This window comes from Nyctereutes procyonoides, unplaced genomic scaffold (genome assembly GCF_905146905.1).
Source record: "Nyctereutes procyonoides isolate TBG_1078 unplaced genomic scaffold, NYPRO_anot_genome, whole genome shotgun sequence".
NCBI lineage: Eukaryota > Metazoa > Chordata > Mammalia > Carnivora > Canidae > Nyctereutes > Nyctereutes procyonoides.
In genome coordinates, this window is record NW_026575020.1 from 38,540,096 (window position 1) to 38,554,442 (window position 14,347).

At 42.7% G+C, this 14,347-nt stretch overlaps 1 non-coding gene across 1 annotated transcript; it reads right to left on the reverse strand.

The window, feature by feature from the left end:
• Positions 1 to 13,989: 13,989 nt before the first annotated feature.
• LOC129518116 (U6 spliceosomal RNA) lies at positions 13,990 to 14,096 on the reverse strand. Its single transcript, XR_008666123.1, has one exon. It is a non-coding gene; the product is annotated as a U6 spliceosomal RNA (small nuclear RNA).
• Between the last annotated feature and the right edge of the window lie 251 nt (positions 14,097 to 14,347).

Consider the following 14,347-nt stretch of genomic DNA (forward strand, 5'->3'; position numbering starts at 1 on the left):
TTCTAGCTTACCTCTGGATATTTTATTACATGTGCCTAACATTTCTTACTCAGACTTTTTTTTTTAATTTTATCCATTTATTCATGAGAGGCAGAGAGAGAGAGAGAGAGAGAGGCAGAGACAGGCAGAGGAAGAAGCAGATCCCCTGCAAGGAGCCCAATGTGGGACTCGATCCTGGATCCTGGGATCACGCCCTGAGCCGAAGGCAGACGCTCAACCGTTGAGTCACCCAGGCGTCCCTCAGACTTTATTTCTAACAAAACTGAGGACTCTTCAAATATGACAGCAACAAAATATATTAAAATAAGAGGAGAAATATTGAAAGCACCCTTTTCAATACATAGATAAACTTGTGAGGAAATCAGGAAAAATCATCTGAGGCCAGGAAGAAAGCAGAAACACAAGCCTAGGAAGTTAGAGTTGAAGTTGAGAAGTTATCCAGGGATACAGTCTGTCTCTGTTCTGATGGCTTAGGGTGTGTGCTATGCTGATAAGTATTTTGAAAATCATCTTTGGAGATAGGTAAACAATGATGTTACTACTAGCTATAGTGACACCTACCTAGGTCCAGGCAGGATGAGAGCCGAATTGGAACATCAGGTTGGGACCCAAAAGGGAATATATCTTTAGAGGAAGGATAAACTGGGGCGGGGGGGGAGGGAGAAATCTGCTCCACAGAGATAGGCAGCGAGGAAAGCTGTCTCTCTCTGCCTTGGCTCTAAGTGGAGAAGTAATGAATTTTACCCCTAATGGATACCTGGCTAGAGTCTGGCCATCATATGGCCACAATGTTTGCATGGTCCAAAAGCCCTCATGCTGAACATTTCAATTTAAAATGGACCTGAGTTGGGACGCCTGGGTGGCTCAGCGGTTGAGCATCTGCCTTCGGCTCAGGGCATGATCCTGGGATCCAGGATTGAGTCCTACATCGGGTTCCCTGTGGGGAGTAGCTTCTCCCTCTGCCTATGTCTCTGCCTCTCTCTCTCTCTCTCTCTCTCTCTCTCTCTCTGTGTGTGTGTGTGTGTGTGTGTCTCATGAGCAAATAAATAAATCTTAAAATTAAATTAAATTAAATGGACCTGAGTTGATAGTCTCTGCGGTACTTGGCTGAAACAAACTCATATCCTCTCTGGAAGAATTTACTGTCAACCTGGGTCTCAAAGAATTCCCGCAGATAGGCTTCCAAATGGATATGAACTCACAATCAATGACCACAAAACACATAAGGAAATGAGCAGAAAAGTCAAGCACCAGAGGGAGATCTGATTTTCTTTTTTTTATTATTTTTTAAAAAATATTTTATTTATTTATTTATTTGAGAGAGAGAGCACAGGCTCGAGCACAGGAGGGAGGAGCAGAGGGAGAGGGAGAAGCAGGCTCGCCACCAAGCAGGAACTTGATGTGGGCTCAATCGCAGAACTCCGAGATCATGACCTGAGCTAAAGGCAGATGCTTAACCAACTGAGCTACTCAGGTGCCCCATTTTCTTTATTTTCTTTCTTTCTTTCTTTCTTTCTTTCTTTCTTTCTTTCTTTCTTTCTTTCTTTCTTTCTAAATTTATTTATTTATTCATGAGAGAGAGGGATAGAGAGGCAGAGACACAGGAGGAGGGAGAAGCAGGCTCCATGCCAGGAGCCCGACACGGGACTCGATCCCGGGACTCCAGGATCGCGCCCTGGGCCAAAGGCAGACGCTAAACCGCTGAGCCATCCAGGGATCCCCTCTTTCTTTCTTTCTTTCTTTCTTTCTTTCTTTCTTTCTTTCTTTCTTGATTTTATTTATTTTATTTATTTATTTTATTTATTTTAGAGAGACAGCACGAACAGGGAGAGGAACAGAGGGAGAAGGAGAGGGAAATAATCCTCAGCAGACTCTGCTCTGAGTGCAGAGCCCAATACAGAACTTGATCCCACAGCCCTGAGATCCATGACCTGAGCCAAAACCAAGAGTTAGATGCTTAACTGACTAAGCTACCCAGGCTCCACAAGATCTGTTTTAAACAAATAGCTCATTGGAAGGTTTAAGCACCAAATTAGATAAAGCTGAAGAGAAATTAGTGAATTAAAAGTTAGCTTTGAAGAAAATAACCCAAAAAGTATCCCAGAGAGACAAAGAAATGGAAAAAAGTTAGGAGGTTCATCATAAGCTTATTAATTATGTTAGGAGATTATATAGTCAATATGAGCAAGATAATTGTCAAGTAATGATTGGTAATTTTACAGAATTGATGGAAGATAAGAATCCTCAAGAAATGCACTGAATTCCCAGATAGGATAAGGAAATAAAAAACCTAGATCCATTCTGGTGAAACTCTGAGCTGAGTGAGGAGCCCAACACAGGGCTTGATTTCATAACCTTGAGATCATGACCTGAGCCAAAACCAATAGTTGGATGCTCAACCAACTGAGCCACCCAGGTGCCCCAAGAGATGATTTTCAAAGCAGAGAGGAAAGTCAGATAATCTATAATGAAATGATGTGATACCAACTCCTGATTGATCAATGGCACTAATGGAAGTAATGTTAATAAGAGTAGCATGAAATAATATCATTAATGAAATAATCACCTTAATATGATGAAATTGTCTACCTAGAATTGTACACTTAGTCTTTCAAGAATGAAAACACTGTACTATTCAGATCAACAAAAACCAAGAGTTTCTACCAACAGAACTTAACTGAAGGAACTTCTGGAAGATATATTTCAGGAAGAAATAAAATGATCCCAGAAGGAAGATCTGAGGAACAATAAAGACTGGTGAGCAAATAAATGGCAAACATGAGTAAATATGAACAAATATCAGGGCAAGAAACAAGAACAATTTATAATTTGTGGGATTCAGAAAGGCGAAGCAGAAATACTGGATTGATTGTATATAAAGAATAAGAGGATAACTGAAGGTAAAGTGTTATGAAGTATGCATGAGTTATCTGTTGCATAACAAACAGCCATAAAACCTCAGAGGGATACAGCTATATTTGTTTATTGCTCACACATCTGGTGTCAGCTGGGAGTGGATTAGGAAGCTCTGCTGAGCTTGGCTGGACTTGCTTACATGTCTGGGCTCAGCTAATCTAGAATGGTCTTGGCTAGGGGCATTTAGTCTGCTCCATGTGTCTCACTCACCAGCCAGGCTGTCAGGATAAGTTCTCATGGCAATGGCAGGGACACAAAAGAGAGCAATGGAAACGTACAGGCACATTTTTGAGACTCTTTTTACATCTAATTAGCCAAAGCAAGTCCAGTGTTAGCACTAGGGAGCTATGAAGAATCATGGCAAAGGGTTTGTATACAGGGAAAGTGAAGATTTGGAGCCATTGGTTCAATTAATCCAAGGTCTTTGCACTGTCAATAAAAATATTGATTAGCACTAGACTTCTAATTAAATATGAGCCTTAGAATTGGGGGCTTACCATTGAAAGAATAAAAATAGAGCTACAGGGGATCCCTGGGTGGCTCAGTGGTTTAGCGCCTGCCTTTGGCCCAGGGCGCGATCCTGGAGTCCCGGGATCGAGTCCCACATCAGGCTCCTGGCATGGAGCCTTCTTCTCCCTCCTCCTGTGTCTCTGCCTCTCTCTCTCTCTCTATGTCTATCATAAATAATAAATAAATATATGTTTTTTAAAAATAGAGCTACAGACTACACCAAAAGAAGAAAATTTTTAAAAAAATTTTTATTTATGTATTTATTTGAGAGTGTGTGTGCCTGCATGAGTGGGGGGAGGGGCAGAGGGAAAAGCAGACTCCCCACTTAGCAGGGAGCCCAACTCTTGGCTCGACCCCAGGACCATGAGATCATGACCTGAGCCAAACGCAGATGCTTAACTAACTGAGCCACCCAGGCACCCTGAAAAATAACATTTTAAAAAAGAAGGCAAAGAAGAAAGGAAGAAAGGGAGGAAAAGGCAGAAACAAAAACAAAACATAGAAAAAAAAGTGGAAAAAGAAATTCAAATGTATCAGTAATCACTATAGAAACATTTTCAAAAGCCCTAAACCTTCTAGTTAAAAAAGATTCTAACACCAAGTTTTTTTAAAAAAACATCAAGCTACCTGAGCCATAACAACTTGTTACTAGACATGTCTCTGGAGGCAAGGGAAACAAAAGCAAAAGTGAGCTATTGGGACTTCATCAAGATAAAAAGCTTCTGCACGGTGAAGGAAACAATCAATATAACTAAAGACAACCTACAGAGTGGGAGAAAATATTTGCAAATGATATATCTGATAAATGGTTAGTATCCAAAGTTTATAAAGAACTTATCAAGCTCAACACCCTAAAAATAAATAATCCAGTTAAGAAATGGGCAGAAGGTATGAACAGACATTTTTTCCAAAGAAAATGTCAAGAAGGCTAACAGACACATGAAAAGATTCTCAACATCACTAATCAGAGAAATACAAATCAAAACCAGGATGAGTTTCTCATACCTGTCAGAATAGCTAAAATTAACAACACAGGAAACAACGGATGTTGGTGAGGATGTGGAAAAAAGGCAATTCTCTTAATACTGTTGCTGGGAATTCAAACTGGGGCAGCCATTCTGGAAAACAGTGTGGAGTTTCCTCAAAAAGTGAAAAATAGAACTACCCTACAACCCAGCAATTGCACTACTGGTATTTACCCAAAGGATACAAAAATACTGATTCAAAGGGGCACATGCACCCGAATGTTTATAGCAGCATTATCAACAACTGCCAAATTATGGAGAAAGCCCAAATGTCCATTAACTGATGAGTGGATAAAGAAGATGTGATATATATATATATATATATATATATATATATATATATATATATATATTACCCAGCCATCAAAAAGAATGAAATCTAGCCATTTGCAACGACATGGATGAAGCTAGATAGAGGGTATTACACTAAGCAAAATAAGTCAGTCCTAGGATCAAGCCCCGTATCAGGCTCCCAGCTTGGCGGGAAGCCTCCTTCTCCTTCTCCCTCTGCCTGCTGCTCCCCCTGCTCTCTCTCTCTCTCTCTCCTCTCTCTCTCTCTCCCTCTCTCCTCTGTCAAATAAATAAATAAACAAATAAACTCTTTTAAAAAATAGTAAAAGAGATTTCATACTGGGTCTGTTGGCTATATTATTAACTTTGGACAAAATAACTTTAAGGCAGAGGCATTGCCAAAAAGAGTATAATGGATTGCATATTGTTTTCAATAATTTACAGCCTCCCTGTAAGAGGCCTGTATTTCCCATCCCATGGATTTCAGGCTTGGCCATTGAAACATGAATGGAAGTTATATGTGCACTCTTGAGCAGAGCTTTAAGAACCATTGTTCCTTCCCTCTGCCACAAGATTATGTCCCAGATGGAGATACTGTGGTCTGGGTCCTTGAATGAAGACACAGAATGAAGAATGGGTAGTGCTACACATGACCCACAAAGGACATATAATCTGCGTGAGAAAGTAACCCTTATTGTTGTAAGGCACTGACATTTTGAAGTTAGGTGTGGTCGTGTGACTTTCTTTGACTCAAGTAATATGAAAAGTGTCACTTCCAAGTGGATGCTTTAAGAGCGAGTGCGTGATTCATGCCATCACACTATATTGCAGCCTAACTTAGCAAAAGATGACTAATAAAATGAAGCTATTTTATAATGAGAAGACTTCAGCTTACCAGAAGTACATAATAATTCTAAATTGTATCCACATAATATTATAGCTTCAAATGATAGAATAAAGATCGGTAATAGTATAAAAAAGAATTGACAAATTCACCATCATAGTGGAGATTGTAGAATTCATTAGTGCTATCAGATATTTGCAGTCTTTCTCATGGGTATATGGTAACCTTGCCCTTGAACGCAGATATGGCCATGCAACTTTTTTTGATCAGCAAGCAAGGAATTGAAGTGAGCGCGTGTCACTTCCAGGTGGAGATTTAAGAGCCAGGGAATGCTTTTCCTCTTTTCTCTTTCTCCTTGCCATGGAGAACAGCAATGCTCCAGAAGGAGGCTGCCTCATCAAAATTAGTTCTAGAGTCCTTCAATATAATGTGAAGCAGAGCCTCAGACTGACCAGAGATAAAAACACAGAATAATAAAAAGATATGCTTTTTTTAAAAAAGATTTTTTTATTCATGAGAGACAGAGAAAGAGAGAGGCAGAGACACAGGCAGAGGGCGAAGCAGGCTCATGCAGGGAGCCCGATGAGGGACCCAAACCCGTGACTCCAGGATCACACCCTGGGCTGAAGGCAGACACCCAACTGCTGAGCCGTCCAGGCATCCCGACAAAGAGATATGTTTGGAAGCCATAAGCTTCTGAGACTTTGGAGTTCGGTGTTTATCATTTTAGCAGAACCTATGTTACCATGACTAGTGCAGATATATCTTTCCATTTTTATTATATTGTTTTTTAAAGATTTTATTTATTTATTCATGAAAGACAGAGAGAGAGAGAGAGAGAGAGAGAGAGAGAGAGAGAGGCAGAGACATAGGCAGAGGGAGAAGCAGGCTCCACACAGGGAACCTGATGTGGGACTCGATCCTGGGACTCCAGGATCACGCCTTGGGCCGAAGGCAGGCACTCAACCACTGAGCCACCCAGGCATCCCTATCTTTCCATTTTTACTTTAATTTTTTTTATTTTTTAAAAGTTTTTATTATTTATTCATGAGAGACACAGAGAGAGAAAGGCAGAGACACAGATAGAGGGAGAAGCAGGCTCCATGCAGGTAGCTAGACATGGGACTCTGTCCCAGGTCTCCAGGATCACACCCTGGGCTGAAGGCGGCGCTATACTGCTGAGCCACCCAGGCTGCCCATATCTTTCAATTTTTTTTTTATCTTTCCATTTTTATTATTTTATTTTATTTTATTTACTTATGATAGTCACAGAGAGAGAGAGGCAGAGACACAGGCAGAGGGAGAAGCAGGCTCCATGCACCGGGAGCCTGATGTGGGATTCGATCCCGGGTCTCCAGGATCGCGCCCTGGGCCAAAGGCAGGCGCCAAACCGCTGTGCCACCCAGGGATCCCCTCTTTCCATTTTTAAATGAAAGTACACTTTACAGTTAAACTTACCCTTTTTGGAGGATGGTTTGATGATATAAAAACATTTTTTTAAATTTTTATTTATTTATGATAGTCAGAGAGAGAGACCAGAGACACAGGCAGAGGGAGAAGCAGGCTCCATGCAGGGAGCCCGATATGGGATTCGATCCCGGGTCTCCAGGATCGCGCCCTGGGCCAAAGGCAGGCACCAAACCGCTGCGCCACCCAGGGATCCCCCTAAAAACATTTTTTTAAATTTTAAGTAGGCTCTGTGCTCACTGTAGGGCTCAAACTCATGACCTTGTGATCAAGAGTTGCATGCTCCACCAACTGAGCCAGGCAGGTGCCCCTTACTTTATGATTTTTGACGAACACATACAGTAATGTAACTACCACCATGATCAAGATGCAGAACAGTTCCAGCAGCTGGAGGAATTCCCTAGTGCCCCTTCGTAGCCGACCCCTCATCCCTGGCAACCACCCATCTCTTTTCTGTCCCTATAGTGTTTTGCCTTTTCCAGAATGGAATCATATATAATACAGTAAGCAGCCTTTTGTTTTTTTGTTTTTTTTTGTATGCAGCCTTTTGGATCTGGCTTACTTCAGTTAGCACAATGCATTTGAGATTAATCCATGATATTGTGCCTTCAGTAGTTTATTCCCTTTTTTTGGCTGAGTTGTATTCCACTCTATGGATGTACCATGGTTTGCTGAGCATACCTCTTTCCTGTAGTAATACCTTTTCACATTTATCTAGTAGCAAGAAAGTCATATTTTCAACATTTTGTCCCTAGAATATCTTCCCCCAACTCTAAACGTTTGTTAGACAAATTGCTGCTATTCGAGTCATCATGTACAACTGCTTCATGAACTGTTTCTCTGTACTTAACACATTGCCTACAAGTTTTCCTCACCACTTTCTAGCCCCTTGTGAATGTTGCCTTGCTGCTTATTCCTTAGTCCTAAACCCAATGACTCAGAGTTAAGGTTTTTGCCATGGCAACCACCTGCCCCCAACTCCCAGCACTAAAGATTGTGTGGTCTGCTAGTATTGCAAAACAATTAACCCCAGGGGCACCTGGTGGCCCAGTGGTTGAGCATCTGCCTTTGGCTCAGGTCTTGATCCTGGGATCATGGGATGGAGTCCCACAACATGGAATGGAGTCCCATGTCTGGCTCCCCATAGGGAGCCTGCTTCTTCCTCTGCCTGTGTCTCTGCCTCTCTGTGTCTCTCATGAATAAATAAATAAAAATCTTAAAAATAACAACAAAAAACAAACAATTCACCCCAAAACTCAGTGCTCAAAACAATGATTTATTCTCTCTCATGTGTCTGCAGGTCAGCGCTGGAGTAATAATTTAAGCAGGGCTCAACCAGGCAACTCTGCTTCAAACTGTGGGTGCATCTGGACCTGGCTCCTCACTGCAGGTTGGGCTCAGGTCTATCCACAAATTTTCATTCTCTGCCTGGAGGAAGGGACAGCAGCTCTCCAGGGGAAACTCTTCTCAGGAAATACAGAGATGTAAGAGATCAAGTCACACTGTGCAAGCACATTTCTCGCTCTTTCTTCTATCATCTGCTTTCACATCCCATGGGCCACAGCAGGTCGTGTGGCTGAGCCCACAGTCAAGGGGAAGGAAATTGCACGCCACTTCCAGTGAGGGGAACTGCAGAGTCCTCTGGTAAAAGGATAAGGAAAGGATGAGGAATTAAGGCCAAGAACTCAACATACCACCATTACTCTGTATCCTAGGATGGAACTCAACATATCCCCATTACTCTGTATTCTAGAACAGAACTCTATATATCACTAGTACTCTGTATCCTAGAGTGAGAAACATTCAGAGGCCCCATGCAGGAGAGGGGATGAAGGACAGGAATGAAAGGATAGAGGAGCCAGCAAGATGGTGAGAGCCCAGGGGGATCTGTGGTGTGGCCAGTGAGAGATCTCTGATGAGGGAAGCATGAAAGTTTGCTTAAGATAAAGGATATTTAATATGTGAATTTTGGGGGCACCTGGGTGGCTCAGTTAAGTGTCTACCTTTGGCTTGGGTCATGATACTGGGATCCTGGGATCGAGCCCTATGTCAGGTTCCCTGCTCAGCAGGGGAGTCTGCCTCTCCCTTTCTCTCTGCCCCTGCTCATGTGTGCCCTCTCTTTCTGTCTCTCAAATAAATAAATAAAATCTTAAAAAAATATATTTGAATTTTTAAAAATATTTTATTTATTTATTCATGAGAGACACACACACTCAGAGAGAGAGAGGTAGAGACATAGGCAGAAGGGAGAAGCAGGCTCCACATAGGCAGCCTGATGCGGGACTCGACCCCAGGACCCCAGGACCCAGGACCCAGGATCACAACCTGAGCCAAAGGCAGACCCTCAACCACTTAGCCACCCAGGTGCCTTTTAATATGTGAATTTAAGGAGTTTTTGGCTTTGGTGCTTGTGATGTCTCCCCTGCCCTCTGCCCTCTGTCATCCTTTCAATAAAGGCTGTTAGACCCACAGAGGCCCTGCAGAAGGAGTAGGGTGTATGTGTGCATCTATGTGTATATGCATACATCAAAGGAAGAGTCAAGTCCCTCTGGAGACAATGAGGTACAGGAAGAGAAATAGAATAAATTCAGCATAAGCTGGCACTTAAATCCAGGGATTACTAGTAAGAGGCATACCCTGGCTACTTGCAAGCATCATAGAAATAGAAGCCCACTGAGCTCCCCACAGGAGAAGAGGTGGTGCTTTTTCAGCTGATCATATTTGTATTTTAAAGGGTTAGGAGTCTAGCTGAAATCTGTTTTATGACTGGGAAGATCAGTTTCCAGTCCAAGAGAATTTAAACCCACTCCATTACCCTCCTGCCTGGGATTTTAATTCTTCCTGACCCAGCATCTTCACTGGCCCCAAAGGGTTCTACTCTAATCCTTACCTTGATGGAAAAAAAACTCTTCCTTTCCAGCTGCCTTCTGCATCCTGTTGGTCCTCACCCTCCCTGTGAACCACCAACTCAGCTTCTCCACCTTCCTGGCAGCAGGCAGCAGACACTGTTCCATGTATACCTCTAGCTGTAGGTGGCCTGCCCTCATCCATGCTTGTTTCTCCATTCTGCTGATTTTTCAATAACTTTCATTAGCAGAGTAAGCAGAATAATAGCTCCCTAAAGATGTCTATGTCCTAATCCTCAGAACCTGTGAATATGTTACCTTACTCAGAAAAAGGGACTTTGCAGGTGTGATGAAGGCTGAAGACTCAGAGGTGGGAAGGTTATCCTGAATTATCTGGGTGGAACCGATTTAATCACATGAGTCCTTAAAAGTGAAAAACCTTTCTTGCCTGGGTCTTAGATGAGATGGAAGAAGAAAAGGAGAGATTTGCAGCATTTAGAGGGGCTCAACCCACTTTTGCAAGGTTTGAAGATGGGGGGAAGGCAGCCACAAGCCAAGGAATGCGGGTGGCCTCCAAAAGCTGGAAATGGTCCTTGGCCAACAGCCAGCAAGGAAACTGTCAGCCCCTTAACCTGCAAGAAACTGAATCCTGCCAATACCCTGAGTGAGCAAGGAAATGGATCCTCCCTTTGAGCATCTCTAGGAAGGGTGAGAGCCATGTCACACTTTTGACCTATAGCCTCTCTCTCCAGAACTACAAAATAATAAATCTGTGTTAAGTGGCTAAATTTGTATAATTTGTTGTGGCAGCAATAGGAAACAAATGTTTTTGGAGGGCCTGTAACATTCCAGGCCTCAAGCCAGCCTACAGGATCTAGGATGAGTGAAATAGTCAGAATACCCTGTCCTCACTGAGACTGCAGTGCAGCAGGAAAGGAGAGATAAAAAGGCCATTTCAGTCCATCAAGGGAGCTAAGAACTGTGGGAGCACAGAGGAGGCCCCTTCCTTGGGCTTGGAGGCCGGAGAGATGGTAGGGAATGGCAGGACTTGTGACAAACTGGAAAGCATGTGACCTCTCAAATGCCAGCCTTTTGTTGCCATGACAACCACAGTCCAGTTTTGCTGGTTCTTCCCATTTTTCAAAAGTAGCAAAACATCCAGATTTTTAGATGAGATCTCCTGATTTGTAAGTGTTGGCTTATTTTGTTTTGTTTTTTAAATCCTGTTAGAAAAAAATAAATAAATCCTGTTAGAAGCCAGCTTAACCATCAGTTGGCTGAACTCGGTCTTCAGAGCACCAATTTTCAGCCTCTGCTCTCAGCACACGGTGTTGTGCCACACCCCAAGTCCTCCTTGAGGAAGACTACTGTGTGCAGCCACTGGGAGACCCTTAGGGCCCTGGGGTTGGCGAGGAGGCCCGGTTATGCCACCTCCTCCAAAGATGCTCAGTGGTGGGGTCCACAGGCTCACACCCCTGTGCTGCTGCTCGCGAGCCTGCAGCCTTACGGAGCCTGCCTGGTCCATTACGTCTAATACGGGTGTCAGCAGAAAGTAAATTAAATCCGCTAGGCTATAATTTGCGAACGAAACATTTTGTGGCAGTAACTAAACAGAGCATTATGTTTTAATCAGCTTTTTAAAATGTTGTTTTAAAAATCATTTTATTGTGCAGAAGCTGGTATCCTAAGAGTTATAATTCCTTAACTAACAGTATGCTAATGCACTACCCTCTAGTCTAGATGTTCTTACCAGTGTGGGCATTTGTCTTGGTACTCTTAAGCCTATATATTTTTAGAGTAGAGGTGCCAAACTGCTTTCCAGCTGCTTGAGTGGGGAACCCCAGTAGCGGCTTCTCTAGAGGGATTGCCTTTCACCCTGGCTTTGTAAGAGAAACAGAACGATTGGTCCTTCTTTCATTTTATCTACCCATCTGTCTGTCTATCCATCAACAAGCACGTGTATACTGAAGCATTTTGCAAATATTAGCCCAGTGAATTCTTCTACTAACCACTTGAAGAAGGTGCTATTCTTACCTCTTTTTTGTTTATTTTTATTTTTTAAAGATTTTATTTATTCATGAGATACATAGAGAGAGGCAGAGACATAGACTAAGAGAGAAGCAGGCTCCTACAGGGAGCCTGAGGTGGGATTTGATCCCAGAACCGTGGGATCACACCCTGAACCAAAGGTAGATGCTCAGCCACTGAGCCACCCAGGCATCCCTTATCTCTTTTTTAAAGATGAACAAATCAAGGCACAGAAATGTGAAGTCACTTGTTGGAGATCACACAGCTGATAAGTGATGGAGATGGAAGCCTGGCTCTGAACTCCCTGTTGTGCTGCCTCATCTATCTTTCTGTCACTCCTGTCTTGTCTTCTAGGTATTTATTTATTCCTTTGTGTTATGAGCATTAAGCATCTGTTGTGTGCTAGGCCCTATTTTAAATGCTGAGGACCCCACATTGAGTTGTTCCACTGTGGTCCCTGCCAAGTGGGGCCACTGTCCAGAAAGGAACACAGGCTAGCAGCCAAGTACCACCCTTCCTTGAGAAAAAGGAAGTGCAGCTAGCTCTGTGACAGGCTACAAACACCTTTGTTAGAATAGAAAAAGATGCCTATTGCTCCGGCCATTTTACATCTGTGGGAAGATAGTCACATAAAGATTCAAATTCATGCCAGAATAGAGGTCAGAAGAGGGGCCTGCCCAAGTCTGGAGGAAGGGCCAGAGACACCACACACTGGCAGTTGAGACGGTTGAGACGTGAAGGTTGAGTGGGTGAGAAGGGCGTTGGGTGGCTCTGTAGCTGTTGGCTTAGCTAAGCTGGAACTGCATTTCTCAGGATGCCCTTCCCTGTGTGCTCCTTGAGAACTTTCTGTGAAGTTAGGAGGGCGGAGATGAAGAAGCAGCCAGATTACTAAGGCACTTTTGTGGCTCCCATGAGGTTGCTGGCCACGGACTCAGAACAACTGCTCACCCACACCTACAGTCTAAAGTAAAATCCCAGAGTTAAATCCATTCTTGAAAAAAAAATCACTTCTGGGGCATCTGGGTGGCTCAGTGGTTAAGCATCTGCCTTCTGCTTAGGATGTGATCCTGGGGTCTTGGAATCAAGTCCCTCATCAAGCTCCCTGCAGGGAGCCTGCTTCTGCCTCTGCCTGTGTCTCTGCCTCTCTCTGCGTCTCTCATGAATAAATAAATAAAATATTAAAAAAAAAGAAAAAGAAAAAAATTACATCTAGGGGGCGCCTAGGTGGCTCAGTTGGTTAAGCATATGCCTTGGACTCAGGCTGCGCTTCTTCCTCTCCCTCTGTCCCTCCCTCCACCCTACTCCACTCATGCTCTCTTTCTCTCTCCTCTCTCTCAAATAAATAAATAAAATCTTTAAAAGACAATCACGGGGATCCCTGGGTGGCGCAGCGGTTTGGCGCCTGCCTTTGGCCCAGGGCCCGATCCTGGAGACCCGGGATCGTCCCACATCAGGCTCCTGGTGCATGGAGCCTGCTTCTCCCTCTGCCTGTGTCTCTGCCTCTCTCTCTCTCTCTCTGTGTGACTATCATAAATAAATAAAAATTAAAAAAATAAAAAAAAGACAATCACTCCTAGAGTCTGCTTATCTGAGCAAAGGGATCAGTGGAAGGACTAGCAAGCTATAGGGCTGGAAAAATAAGCAAAGGTTAAATGGTGAAAAGTCATGGGGGCTATTGGAGTTGTTTTTTTTTTTTTTAAGTTAAGATATAATTTGCATACTATAAACTTCATCCCTTTTTTTTTTAAAGCTTCATCCTTTTAAAGTGTACAATTTGGCTTTTTTCAGCACAATTCATAAAATTGTGTAACTATCACCACTATCTCATTCCAGAACATTTTCAGCACCCCCAAAAGAAACCCCGTATCATTAGCAATCACTCCCCATCCTTTCATTCCTGAGCCTCTGGAAACTATTAATCTACTTCCTGTCTCTTTGAATTTGCATTCTAGACATTTTATATAAATGGATTCATACAATACATGGCCTTTTGTGTCTGACTTCTTTCACTTAGCATAAGGCTTTCAAGGTTCATCCAAGTTGTCACATACATTGGTACTTTTAAAAATTTTAATGCTTCATGGATTTGCATGTCATCCACGTGCAGAGGCCATGCTAATCTTCTCTGTATTGTTCCAATTTTAGTATACATGCTGCTGAAGCAAGCACTATTGGTACTTTTAAAAAAATCGCTCATAATATTTCATTGTATGGACATACCACATTTTGTTTATCCATTCATCCGTTAATGGACATTTGGCTAACTTTTGGCTATTATGAATAGTGCTGCTAAGAACACTGCAAATTTTGTGTAGACACGATATGTTTTCAAAGCTCTTGACTATACATCTAGAAGTGAAATTGCTGGGTCATATGGTAACTCTAATGTTTAATTTTTTGAAGAATTGCCAAATGTGTCT